Source organism: Tursiops truncatus, chromosome X (genome assembly GCF_011762595.2).
Source record: "Tursiops truncatus isolate mTurTru1 chromosome X, mTurTru1.mat.Y, whole genome shotgun sequence".
NCBI lineage: Eukaryota > Metazoa > Chordata > Mammalia > Artiodactyla > Delphinidae > Tursiops > Tursiops truncatus.
Window position 1 is genome coordinate 118,990,050 of NC_047055.1, and position 13,233 is coordinate 119,003,282.

The following is a 13,233-nucleotide window of genomic DNA, read 5'->3' on the forward strand; positions in this document are numbered from 1 at the left end:
ACTCTTCCTGTGGGCTGATGCATCCTCAAATCAGGGCACAGAGCTACATAAGAGGAGGTAGGGCTGGATTCCAGGCTCACTTGGTCATATGGCCAACTACCCTTGAGCAGTGGACAACCTGTGCAACTGTACATGGTGGCCCAGCTAAACCAAACTGAAACTCATTTCATCATGATGAATGGGACCATATCCTTTCAATAGCATCCCTGACTACCCAGAAACAGGGACAAGGCAAGGTCCCTGCAGTCCTCTGCAAATTCCCTTCTTGAGTCACTCACAGGTTGCAGACCAGTTATCTGAAAACCTCGGTCTTTCCATCAGTTGAAACATCTTCCTGTGTTTCCTGACATCAGTGTCCCCCAGATGATGGGCCAAGACATCAAAAAAACCCAGAGCACTCTACAGGTGGAAGGGCCCCTTATTTCATGGATGAGGGAACCAAAGCCAAAGGTCAGGAGTGCAATGGTGCTGGAGAGGACTCTTGGAATTCTCACTGCTCCATTTCTGCTTTTGTGTTCTTTCTCCCTTCGTGAACGCCCTAAGTGAAGAGTCCAGCAGTATCAAGTACTCCATCAATATTTTGAGAAGAGGATGAGGGTGGGTTTTCTGGTCACATCAACCTTTTGTTCTTACTCCCCACCTCTTTTATTAAAATCTCATCATTATCATCAAGTTTCTCTTTCCAGTGACAGATTGTGTATACACCAATATTAATTCTTGCTGCTCCAGGTCTGCCAAAGCACATTTAGGTCTTGACAGATGTCCCTAGATCAAAAGGGATGAGTGAAGCAGAAAAGCCCCCACTCGAGACACAAACATCCTCCTCCCTAATGAAAACTGAATAAAGTATGGTGTTTAATTGATAATAATGTATCAATATTGGTCTGTTAATTGTGACAAATGTACCATAATCATATAAGATGCTAATGATAGGAGAAACTAGGCGTGGGGTACACAGAAACTCTGCGTACTGTCTTTGCAACTTTTCTGTAAATGTAAAACTATCCTAAAATTTAAAAGTTTATTTAAATATTAAAAATAAGTGACTATGTAAACTGAGTAAGGTTAAGATTCTCTCCATATGTGTCTATATATACAAATATATGTAAAATAAAATGTGAACTTTCTTGCTCAAAACAAGAAGAGGAAAGACAAAGCTGTTTTCAGAGGATCAAAAGCAGAAGGTGTGGACACTCATGATGTGTCCAGAAAGCAATGAACACAACGAAGTGGGCCATCGTGGTCCTTATCTCAGTCCTGGTTACTTGCACAGGGCCTGGCATACAGTAGGGACTCAATAAAAATTCCTTGTTGAGTGAAGGTGATGGAAGTAGAGCTATCAAAGAAGCCAGATAAAGAGCAGTCCAAGGAGAGGCAAACCTGGACCAAACAGTACTGGGAAAAACAGAGAGAAGAGGATGGTTCTTCTAGAATGCAGCTTTTAACACCTCAGCCACTGCCCTCCACCCTACCTGCTTACAAAAGCTCTCCAGAGGATTTCCCATTGCCTTCAATATAAGGTCTAACTTGCTTAGGATCACCAACGGGACCCTTTCTGATGAGCTCTGTCTCCCTTCCCAGCTCTTCAAGAGCCAAGCCCCCCTCTGATCCAGCACTCGTCTTTCAGACACGCTTGCATTTCCCCTTCCAGGTCCTGCTCATGCACCCCTCTGGGCGCACGCTCACACTGCCCCATCTCACCAACTCTGAGACGCGTGTCTGAATCAGTCCCACTCACGGCTGGGGTGGACCTCCTGCTCTGTGCTCCCAAAGGGCCAAGCCATCCTCTGCTTCCCTCTTTCAAGGCTCTTATCATTTATTAATTGACTAGCCCGTGCCCCACTCTGGATGGGGGCTCCCTAAGGACAGGCATTTTATCATTTTATCCTTGAGCACCCACCTCAGTGGCTGGGGGATAGTAGAAGCTAAGCTCAGTGTTTTGGGAATAAAGGGAGGGAGGGATGAAGAGACAACGGAGGGTGGGAGGGGAAGAAAGGATGTGTTTCGTAGCCATGGCTGACCCTTAAGCAGAGCTTACTATGTGCCAGAGATTTTTCCTTGATTAATTTCTTTACCTCTCCCAGGAACCCTGTGATGGAGGGACTATTATTCCCAATTTATTCCCAATTTTCATACGAAGAAACTGAAGCACAAAGAGGTTAAAAAAGTCATGTTCCTGGAGGAATCAGGCTCCCTGACTTCAGACTATACTACAAAGCTACAGTAATCAAGACAGTATGGTACTGGCACAAAAACAGAAGGAGAGATCAATGGAACAGGATAGAAAGCCCAGAGATAAACCCACACACATATGGTCACCTTATCTTTGAAAAAGGAGGCAGGAATGTACAGTGGAGAAAGAACAGCCTCTTCAATAAGTGGTGCTGGGAAAACTGGACAGCTACATGTAAAAGTATGAGATTAGATCACTCCCTAACACCATATACAAAAATAACTCAAAATGGATTAAAGACCTAAATGTAAGGCCAGAAACTATCAAACTCTTAGAGGAAAACATAGGCAGAACACTCTATGACATAAATCACAGCAAGATCCTTTTTGACCCACCTCCTAGAGAAATGGAAATAAAAACAAAAATAAACAAATGGGACCTAATGAAACTTCAAAGCTTTGGCACAGCAAAGGAAACCATAAACAAGACCAAAAGACAACCCTCAGAATGGGAGAAAATATTTGCAAATGAAGCAACTGACAAAGGATTAATTTCCAAAATTTACAAGCAGCTCATGCAGCTCAATAACAAAAAAACAAACAACCCAATCCAAAAATGGGCAGAAGACCTAAATAGACATTTCTGCAAAGAAGATATACAGACTGCCAACAAACACATGAAAGAATGCTCAACATCATTAATCATTAGAGAAATGCAAATCAAAACTACAATGAGATATCATCTCACACCAGTCAGAATGGCCATCATCAAAAAATCTAGAAACAATAAATGCTGGAGAGGGTGTGGAGAAAAGGGAACACTCCTGCACTGCCGGTGGGAATGTGAATTGGTACAGCCACTATGGAGAACAGTATGGAGGTTCCTTAAAAAACTACAAATAGAACTACCATATGACCCAGCAATCCCACTATTGGGCATATACCCTGAGAAAACCATAATTCAAAAAGAGTCATGTACCAAAATGTTCATTGCAGCTCTATTTACGATAGCCCGGAGATGGAGACAACCTAAGTGCCCATCATCGGATGAATGGATAAAGAAGATGTGGCACATATACACAATGGAATATTACTCAGCCATAAAAAGAAACGAAATTGAGCTATTTGTAATGAGGTGGATAGACCTAGAGTCTGTCATACAGAGTGAAGTAAGTCAGAAAGAGAGAGACAAATACCGTATGCTAACACATATATATGGAATTTAAGAAAAAAAAATGTCATGAAGAACCTAGAGGTAAGACAGGAATAAAGACACAGACCTACTGGAGAACGGACTTGAGGATATGGGGAGGGGGAAGGGTGAGCTGTGACAAAGCGAGAGAGAGGCATGGACATATATACACTACCAAACGTAAGGTGGATAGCTAGTGGGAAGCAGCCGCATAGCACAGGGAGATCAGCTCGGTGCTTTGTGACCGCCTGGAGGGGTGGGATAGGGAGGGTGGGAGGGAGGGAGACGCAAGAGGGAAGAGATATGGGAACATATGTATATGTATGACTGATTCACTTTGTTATAAAGCAGAAACTAACACACCATTGTAAAGCAATTATACCCCAATAAAGATGTTAAAAAAGAAAAAAGTCACGTTCCTCTGGCTCCAGAACTGTGCTCTTAACCACTATCCAATATTCTAACTATGCACAGGATCGCAGAGACTTATAAAAAGTCACCTAATCTGGCAAAGAGAAGATTATTGGTGACACTCAAGAAAGTAGTTTTGAGTGTGGTAGAATCAAAAGCTGGGTTCTAAGGGGCTGAACAGTAGCGGAGGATGAGACCAAACATGATCACCTCCCAGCACCAACCCCAGCACACCAGATGAACTTTCCAGAAGGACTGCACTGATGACCATTATCTCGGCTCCAACTCCATCGTAAGCATGGACCCATGAGCCAGGAAGCAGGTTTCTCTGCAGTCTTAATCCAATCTTTCCCAATGGTCCCTCTCAATAGCTGTGGACCTCAGTCCTGCTCTTCAGTTGACGTGACCGCCCTTCACTCCTTGAGAAGGGCCTATGCCTTTCCCAACTCTGCAGCCTCTTGCTGCGCCTGTAGAGGTCTGTCTTTGCCCCACCTCACCCCAGCGCTGTGAATCACAGGCGCTTGCATTCTGTGATGGGTGGGTGCCTCTCGGCCGTAAGCATTTGGGACACAGCTGTCAGTGTCCTGCCCATCTCAACTGGCACCCACGTGGCCAGGCCCACCCAGCAGATGTGCGCTCTCCGTATTCAGTCCCCAGGCCCCTCCCTGCCTCGTGGCATTTCGTCTCCTCTGTGCCAGGCACCCACCTAAGGCACTACCCATGTACATTTCCCATTGTGTTTTGGTGGTTATTAAAATCTCCACTTTTAGAGAAGGAAGCATGCTTGCAAAGGTTCAGTAATTCGCCCAAATGAACCGAAAGCTCTGTAGAACTTGTCACATTCTGCCCTGGATTATATTTTGGTAGGTCCATCTTACATTCTCTATCAGACCGTAAACCTTTTGAACCCAAGTGCTCTTTTTTTTCGGCCACGCCGCAAGGCTTGTGGGATCTTAGTTCCCCAACCAGGGATTGAACCCGTGCCCTTGGCAGTGAAAGCACAGAGTCCAAACCACTGGACTGCCACAGAATTCCCCCAGGGGCTGTTTTATTTGTCCAGCTTGGCCCTGTATACTTATCGGTTGACAAATGTTGGTGAAAATGAATGGGGAGCACAGAGGATTATATTAGTAGAATTAAGGGACGTTTATTATATGTAAATCTTTTCTGATTATAATATTATCAACATTACATAGTTCTAAACATTCAAATTCAGGAATGTACAACATAGATGAAAGCCCTCCAAATTCCACTCCTCAAAGATAATGACTATTAACAGTTTGGTCTGTGTTCTTCAAGATTTTTCCTACGTATGTACTGACATATCATCACAAACAATTCTTTTACAAAAATGGGATCATATGATATACACTGCTCTTTACCACTTTTTTTCACCTAGCACTATTTTAGATACATAGATCTGTCTTATTATTTTTGTTTTGTTTTGTACCTAATAGTTATGTTATATACATTGTATGGACATAACATTTTATTTAATGACTCTCCTACTGACTGACACTTGGGTGTCCTAAATTTTTTTTATTGAAGTATAGTTGACTTACAATATTGTGTTAGTTTCAGGTGATTTACTTATAATAGCCAAGACATGAAAGCAATCCAAGTGCCCATCAACAGATGACTGGCTTAAGAAGATGTGGTATAGGGACTTCCCTGGCGGTCCAGCGGTTAAGACTCCGCGCTTCCACTGTAGGGGGCATGGATTCGATCTCTGGTCAGGGAACTAAGATCCCGCGCATGGTGTGGCAAAAAGAAAAAGATGTGGTGTGTGTATACATATACATACACATACACACACACACACACACACACACACACACACACGCTGGAATATTACTTAGCCATAAAAAAGAAAGAAATATTGTCTCCTGAATGTCACAACAAACATCTTTGGAGGGAAAATAATTTTAGAAGAAACACGTTCTGGTGAGGAGAAGCACCAGCAGGATGGAAGAGAGTGATTATGCCACAGATGGAGCACATCTGATGAAGCAAGTAGGCAAAAGGGCGTGAACCAGGAGCGGGGGTGGGTGGACTTGTAACTTAGGAAGGGGAAGAGGAAGGGACACCTAAGGGAGGGCCACCGCTCCTTGCAAACAGGATAGGCTGTTTGGGGAAAGAATCTTGGTTTTGTGAGCTGGTGCGGAGGACAGTTACATACAACATATTTTGATGTTGAGGGGAGGGGATTTGAAGAAGTGCACGTCAATGGGTCTCCAGTTTCTTTGTCATTGATATAGGAGGTGAGGTTGGGTACTGGGGGGGAGCGCGGCTGGTAGGGGGGGCGGGTATCAATACTAGAGGTGAGAACATGCGAAAAGATTTGGGGGACAGCCACTTAATTCACATAGATGAGGGCACTCTGAAAGCACGAGAACATTCTCTTAGGTTTGAGGCCCCGGGCTGGGTATGGAGAGGAAGACTCCAGAAGGTCTTAAATGGATTCCTCACAATCCCCAGGACCCCTTCTTCCCTCTCCGCACACCAACTTGTCTTTCTTTCCTCTTTCCTTCAAATCCTCTTTTCCCAATCTTCATCTCTCTCAACGTGGGGCTTTTAGAGTTGGAGGAAACCATTTCTGTTTCTCCCTTTCTGGATCTGCCACCTCCAAGGGACTTCAGAACCGCCTTCAGGGTCAGAAATTACTTCTGGAAGACCCAGCCCATGGCAAAGGAGTTAATAACCATCCTGCCACCAGGTGGCGCACCCTACCCAGTATTTCCCTTCCTGAACAGGCAGAGGAGTACTTTTTGTGTGATATACATGGGATAAATTGAGTATAAAATTTTACACTGCTGCAAAGGTTAATAAACTACACATGTATAGGGGCTTCCCTGGTGACGCAGTGGTTGGGAGTCCGCCTGCCAATGCTCGGGAGGATCCCACATGCCGCAGAGCGGCTGGGCCCGTGAGCCATGGCCGCTGAGCCTGCGCATCCGGAGCCTGTGCTCCGCAACGGGAGAGGCCACAACAGTGAGAGGCCCGCGTAACGCAAAAAAAAAAAAAAAAAAAAAAAAAAAAAAAAAAAAAAAATTTACACATGTATAAAGGTCTTATTCTTCGTTTGGGGGCCGTTTCAGGTTAGGGCAATCCAAGCTTCCAAATAAAAACAAATTTTATTCACAATTTGCCCTATGGGTCTCAAAGGTTTAAGATGCAAGAAAAGCAAAACCATGAAGCTTTTGCTCCCCCATTTGGGAATAGATAGAAAATTTTAACTAAGTAATGAGCTAGAGAAGTGTCAATTTCATAAGTTATGAAAGATGTGAAATAAAGCTCAGACTTCCCTGTATCTATTCTAAATCCACTTACTGAGTTAGATTTTGAGAAAACAAAACAAAACCAGATTACAAAAGAAATATTGCCAGGTGGAAAATGTTCCAAGAGTAGAACAGGTATCCGGTGTGAATCTCAGTCTACCAAATGCGAGGTACACAAAGACAGCTTCATTTTCTGTGATTCGAGTTCGTTTCTGTCCCTGAGTTTTCATCCTACCTGACTCTTCCGAAGGTTAACTCAGACCCTTGCCTCCCAGGAATTGTACAGTTTCCGGCTCTCCTGTAGTGACACACGGGGGTGTGTCTTCATCTTCCACATGAAGTTGGCAGGTCCCCTCTTTTCTCTGAATCAACAGGCCTCCCCAGCCCTCCCATTCCCTTCCCTCTTGGCTTCTCTCTCCAAAAAAAGGTGGAGAAGCAACCTCGCCTTTTGCCATTCCTGGAGACCCAGATGTCCCTGAGTAGCTTTACCTCCACAAACCCCTCATGATCCCCTAAGACTATTAGGCTTTTAGAAGACAAAACCCCAAGAACTCACTTACCCCGCACATGTCCCCCGAGGCAATGGGCACAGAGCTTAAGGTCAGCGTGAACGGGAATGAAGGAAAAGGAAGGAAAACAGACGACAATCTCAAAGATGACTGAACCTCCCAGTGCGATCTTACCCCCTAGGGCACGGTTTTGCATCTAGATCACGTGCATTGGGATCATCTAGCTCTTATTTAAAATGCAAATGTCAGGACTCAAGAAACTCAGGAGCTCGAGCGCAGAGCCAATGAAGTTTGAGGACCACTCAGTAGCATCAGCAGCCCCCGGGCCCAGCTTGTTAGAGATGCAAATTCTCAGGCTCCAACTTCAGACCTACCGAATCAGAAACTGATGTGAGACCCAGCAATCAGAGGTTTAACAAGCCCCTCAGGTGACTCTGATGCACGCTCAACTCTGAGAACCGGTTGCCTGCATATTGGAATCACCTGCAAGATTTCAAATCCAAACGCCCAGGCTCTCCCCCAGACCAGTTAAATCAGAAGCTTTATCGGTGGGGCCCAGGCATGGGGATTTTTGAAGAACCTCAGGTAATTTCAACGACAGCCAAGGTTAAGAACCACCGTAGCAAGTGGGGAAACAGATCTGAATCACCAGGACTGTCTCACAATAAATATCTCCTCCCTTCTGGGATAGCATGGTATTGTCCCCAGCCTGAGACTCTCTGCAGTTGTAGCCCTTGTTATTGATGGGACAGGGTCGTCTTACACCTGTGTGTTTGCATGGATTAAACCCTTAAATATAGGACTTAAACCCGTAAAACTCCTTGAGGAAAACATAGCAAAAAACCTCCTTGACACTGGTCAGTGTTTTTTTGGATATGACACCAGAAGCACAAGCAACAAAAGCAAAGATCAGCAAGTGGGACTACATCAAACTAAAGAGTTTCCGCACAGCAAAGAAAAACGTCGGCAAAATGAAAAGGCAATCTATGAAACAGGAGAAAATACTCGCAAACCATCCATCTGATTAGGGGTTAATATCCAAAATACATAAGGAACTCATACAACTCGATAGCAAAAAGCAAACAGTCAACTTAAAAATGGACAGAGGATCTGAATAGACGTTTTTCCAAAGAAGACATACAAATCGCCAATAGGTACATGAAAGGGTGCTGGGCATCAGTAGTCATCAGGGAAACACAAATCAAAACCACAATGAGATAACCCCTCACACCAGCTAGAATGGCCGTTATCAAAAAAACAAGAAATAGCAAGTGTTGGCGAGGATGTAGACAAAAAGGAACCCTTGTGCACTGTTGGTGAGAATGTACGTTGGTGCAGCCACTATGGAAAACAGTACGGAGGTTCCTCAAAAAATTAAAAATACAGTTACCATATGATCCAGTAATTCCAGTTTTGGGTATTTATCCGAAGAAAACGAAAACACTAATTTGAAAAGATATCTGCACCCCCGTGTTCACTGAAGCATTGTTCACTCTAGTCAAGATATGGAAAAAACCTAAGTGTTCACTGATGGATGAATGGATAAAGAAAATGTGATATATATATATATATATATATATATATAAAATTCAGCCATAAAAATGAAGCAAATTCTACCATTTGGAACAACATGGATGAACGTGTAGGGCGTTATGCTAAGTGAAATAAGTCGGACAGAGAAAGACAAATACTGTACGGTGTCTTTATAGGTGGAATCTAAAATAGTCAGACTCAGAATCAGGGAGTAGAATGGGGTGAGGGTGGCACTAAGGCAAACGGGAAGATGTCAGTCAAAGGGTACAAACTGTCAGTTATAAGATGAGTAAGCGCTGAGGATCAAATACACAGCATGATGATTACAGTTAATAAAACTGTATTTCACACTTGAAATTTGCTGAGTAGATGTTAAGTGTTCTCACCACACACTGCCAAAACTGGTAACTATTTCAGGTGATGGATGTGTGGTAATCATTTCACAATATATACATATATCAAACCATCACATTGTACACCTTCAATATATACAATTTTTATTTGCCAATTATGTCTCAATAAAATTGGGGAAAAAAGAAAAAGAAAACCGCCCGTCTAGAGTAATACACGTCAAGAGCACGTCCACTGATAGAAACACAATTAGTAAAAATATTAAGATTCTGTTTACACCAAACTATACTAAATAGTCTTCTCTTATGAAAGCCAATTAGTTGCAAACACATGTTCATTTGTTCATGGGCACTAACCACCTGCATGAAAGTATAAAGTAACGGCTGTACTTGAGACTTTAATAAAATGAAATTCTGAAGCCATCAAGTACCTTGAAAACAGGAGTGCAACCAGAGTTCTGCTTTATGAGTTTGGAAATTGCACTTTCCTGTTTAAATATGTGACATGTTCAACCATATGTGGTTCCTTTAAATCTATTTCTAGACACTAAGTATATTTAAGGCAGTCACATGTAGCAAACCGGTTGTAGATACAATTGCACAGCATCTTGTTTCCTCTCCTTCACTACTAAACTAGCTTAAAGACTTACCTAAGTCTCTGTTAGCAGACTTTAATGTGTGTGTAGGAATCGCCTGGGGACCTGGGGCTCTTGTTCAAACGTACGTAGATTCTGATTCATGAGGTTTCGGGTGGGACCTGAGACTCTGTATTTCTAACAAGCTTCCCGAGGGTCACTTCCATTTCTCTCAATTAAATGGGCACTTTGCAGTCCTCATCTTCATCTCCGTGGCATGTGACACCATCCTCATCATCCTTGCTTCCTTGATTTCTTAGACACTGCTCTCCTCGTTTTTCTTCTATCTCTGTCTCCTCCTTTTCATTGTCCTTTTCAGGCTCATCTTCTGCCAGCTGCGAACAATTAGAATTCTTCAAAGCTCAATCCCCCTCATCTTTCCATTCACTCCATACCTTGCCCTTAGCTCAGTGGTTCTCAACTGAGGGGAGGTGTATCTTGTCCCCCAAGGGACGTCTGGCAGAGTATTTGTAGTTTTCACAACTCCAGGGGAGGGGAGGGAAGGGGCGATGCTCGTGGCGCCTAGTGGGTAGAGGCTGGGGATGCTAAATACCCTACAATGCACAGGACAGCTCTCCCCTCAAAAGCTCCCCCCCCCCACACACAGACACCTCATCCCAATAAAGAATGCTTTGTCAGTAGCGCTGAGGTTAATAAGGGCAGTGCTTCTTAAACTGTAAAATGCCTGGCAAACACCTGGGTCTGTTGCTGAAATTCAGATTCTGATTTATCAGGTACAAAGTGGGGCTTTTCTAAGGAACTCCCAGGAGGCGCTGACGATGTTGGTCCAGGGACCACTGTTTGAATAGCAAGTCCCTAGACTACATCATTTCTGCACAAGGTGTCCGTCACTGTCATTGCTGCAGGAGACTTGAACTACGCATCTCTAGCTCAGCTCTCTTTCTTAGCTCCATAGACTGTGGCCAACTACTGACTCAGCATCTCCAGTTTGGGTATTGGAAAGCTCCCCAAATCAATATTACTAAGCCACACTTGTGATGTCCTACCTCCAAATACGGTCCTCTTCCAATGCTGTCTTGTCCAGTTAACTCATTTTTTACATCTCAGCTCGGTGGCTTTCCTTAGACAGCCTGCCCCTTCTGTTCCCCAACCGGACTCAGTTCTCTGATGTGTAACATGAGAATTACATAATCTTCTAGAACATTCCTCCTTTCCTTCAAAGCACTTGAATCCCCCTCAACACGACTATCTGATTGATGAGTTTCTGAATAAGCTCTGGGGAAACAGGGAATATTTCTATTTTTGCTCACCAGGGTCTCCTCAGCCCCTAGCACCATGCCTGGTCCATGGTGTGCACACAATAGTATTTATTGACTGCCTGAATAAAATGAATGAATGAATGAGTGAATGAATGAATGAGTACAACTGACAGCTTCTAAATACTACATCAATATAATGCAGAATACAAATTCTAAATAACTACATCCTACACTATCTCATAAATGCTGAAATTATGGAACCCAATCAATAATATAGAGTCTTAGAAATGATACCTCTAGCGCCCCTGAAGGTAAGGACTCTCTACCTCCTGTAAGGATGAGAAACCTGTAAGTTTTGGTCTTAGGCTTTTAAAAGAAGAGTCTTCTTCATTTCATGAATCCAAGCATGGCCTGACGTTTTACAGACTAATTTATTAGTATAGTTCATTTAATTGAGATTTTACTCATTTATCATTGATTCAGAATGGCACTTTGGAAGGAGTTTTCTCTTCTCTTTACATTGTGACATCAACTCCTGAAATGGGGAAGGATGGTGACTAGAACTTCTTTCCTTTTACCCCTTCCTACGCTTCTCACGGGAGACAGAACGACGTGTCGGATTGGCGACAGTGGGGAAATGGTCACTGCGCCTGTTTGTTCCAGTCTCCTCCTGGCTCTTGTTCTCTAGGGGCAGCCCGAGCAGAGCAGAGCACACCCCCTCCTTGTTTCTACCGCCCTGAGGCAGGGCGCCCTCGCTCTGGGTTGAAAGCTTGTATTCCTTCTTCTTTTCCATCTGTAGCTGGGCGGAGCAACTCAATGGAGCCAGAGGGGTTGGAGAGTTATAAGACGACAAACGCAAGCTATTGGCATCAAATTTAGCAAATGCTGGGTCTTAACCCCCACCTGACGTCGGTGTGTATTGCTCAGCTGGAGAGAGGTATAAGTAACCAGGCTTCCCGCAGACCCCAACAACTCTGAAAAGTTCCCTTTCTAAATGGAATCCTAAATTTCCAAGTGAACTTCACCGAGGCTGGACTTGGTGCAACTTTGGTGTCCAGCGCCGCTTAGGGAGAGATCAACCCTGCCCATCACATTCTCGGAAGAAAGCACTTTATTCTTTTGTATATAAACCTCGGTATGGTCTCTCTCAACAGAGCTTTCTAAAAGAAGTTTTATGAAAACAGGCTATATCAGGAAAAATGTAAACTCACGTGTGACAATGGAGAAAACCAATTATACCTAGAGTCAGTGGGAATATCAGGAGAAGGTGGGGAGGGGTAAGAACGAGAAGAACTCAATTCTGATTCTTGGAGGTAAAGAAGCGTCACAGGGTCCTATGCAAATGAACATGGCACTCCTTCGTACTTCTGGCTTTTCTTCTTCTTCTTGCAGGATCATAGGAAAAAGCAGAACTAGGGAAATATGGGAACTTGGATCAAGAAAAAGGGACTTTCCTCCGATAAGTTTTAAGCAGGAAGTGGTCAGCGTTCTCATGGTAGAAAGATTATGGAAAATGAAAAAATTATATTTAATAAAAAGCCTACAGAAATGAACTCTGGGTATCTGAGACATTTCTGGAAAGTCTGATGGACTTAAATTCAAAGAAAATGAGAGGAGACCAAATAGTGATTGAGAATACGTAATGCATGGAAGAGCTAACGAACGAAGTATCACCCTTTAAATTAAAAAAATTTTAATATACGATTATAATACATGAAATGTTGAGCATAAACTTTATACACAGCAGAAATGGCTAGTAGAAGAAAATTCCCAGATACTGTATGCTAAAAGAAAAAGATTAGAAATATTCACTGTATGAGGAATGTTCTATATATGTATAATAGCAAGTGAGCATTCCATCATCTGTGACTTGCTTAATGTTGCCCGTGGGAAGCGGGCATGAAGCCCCCAAGCATCATGTCCACCCAGAGAC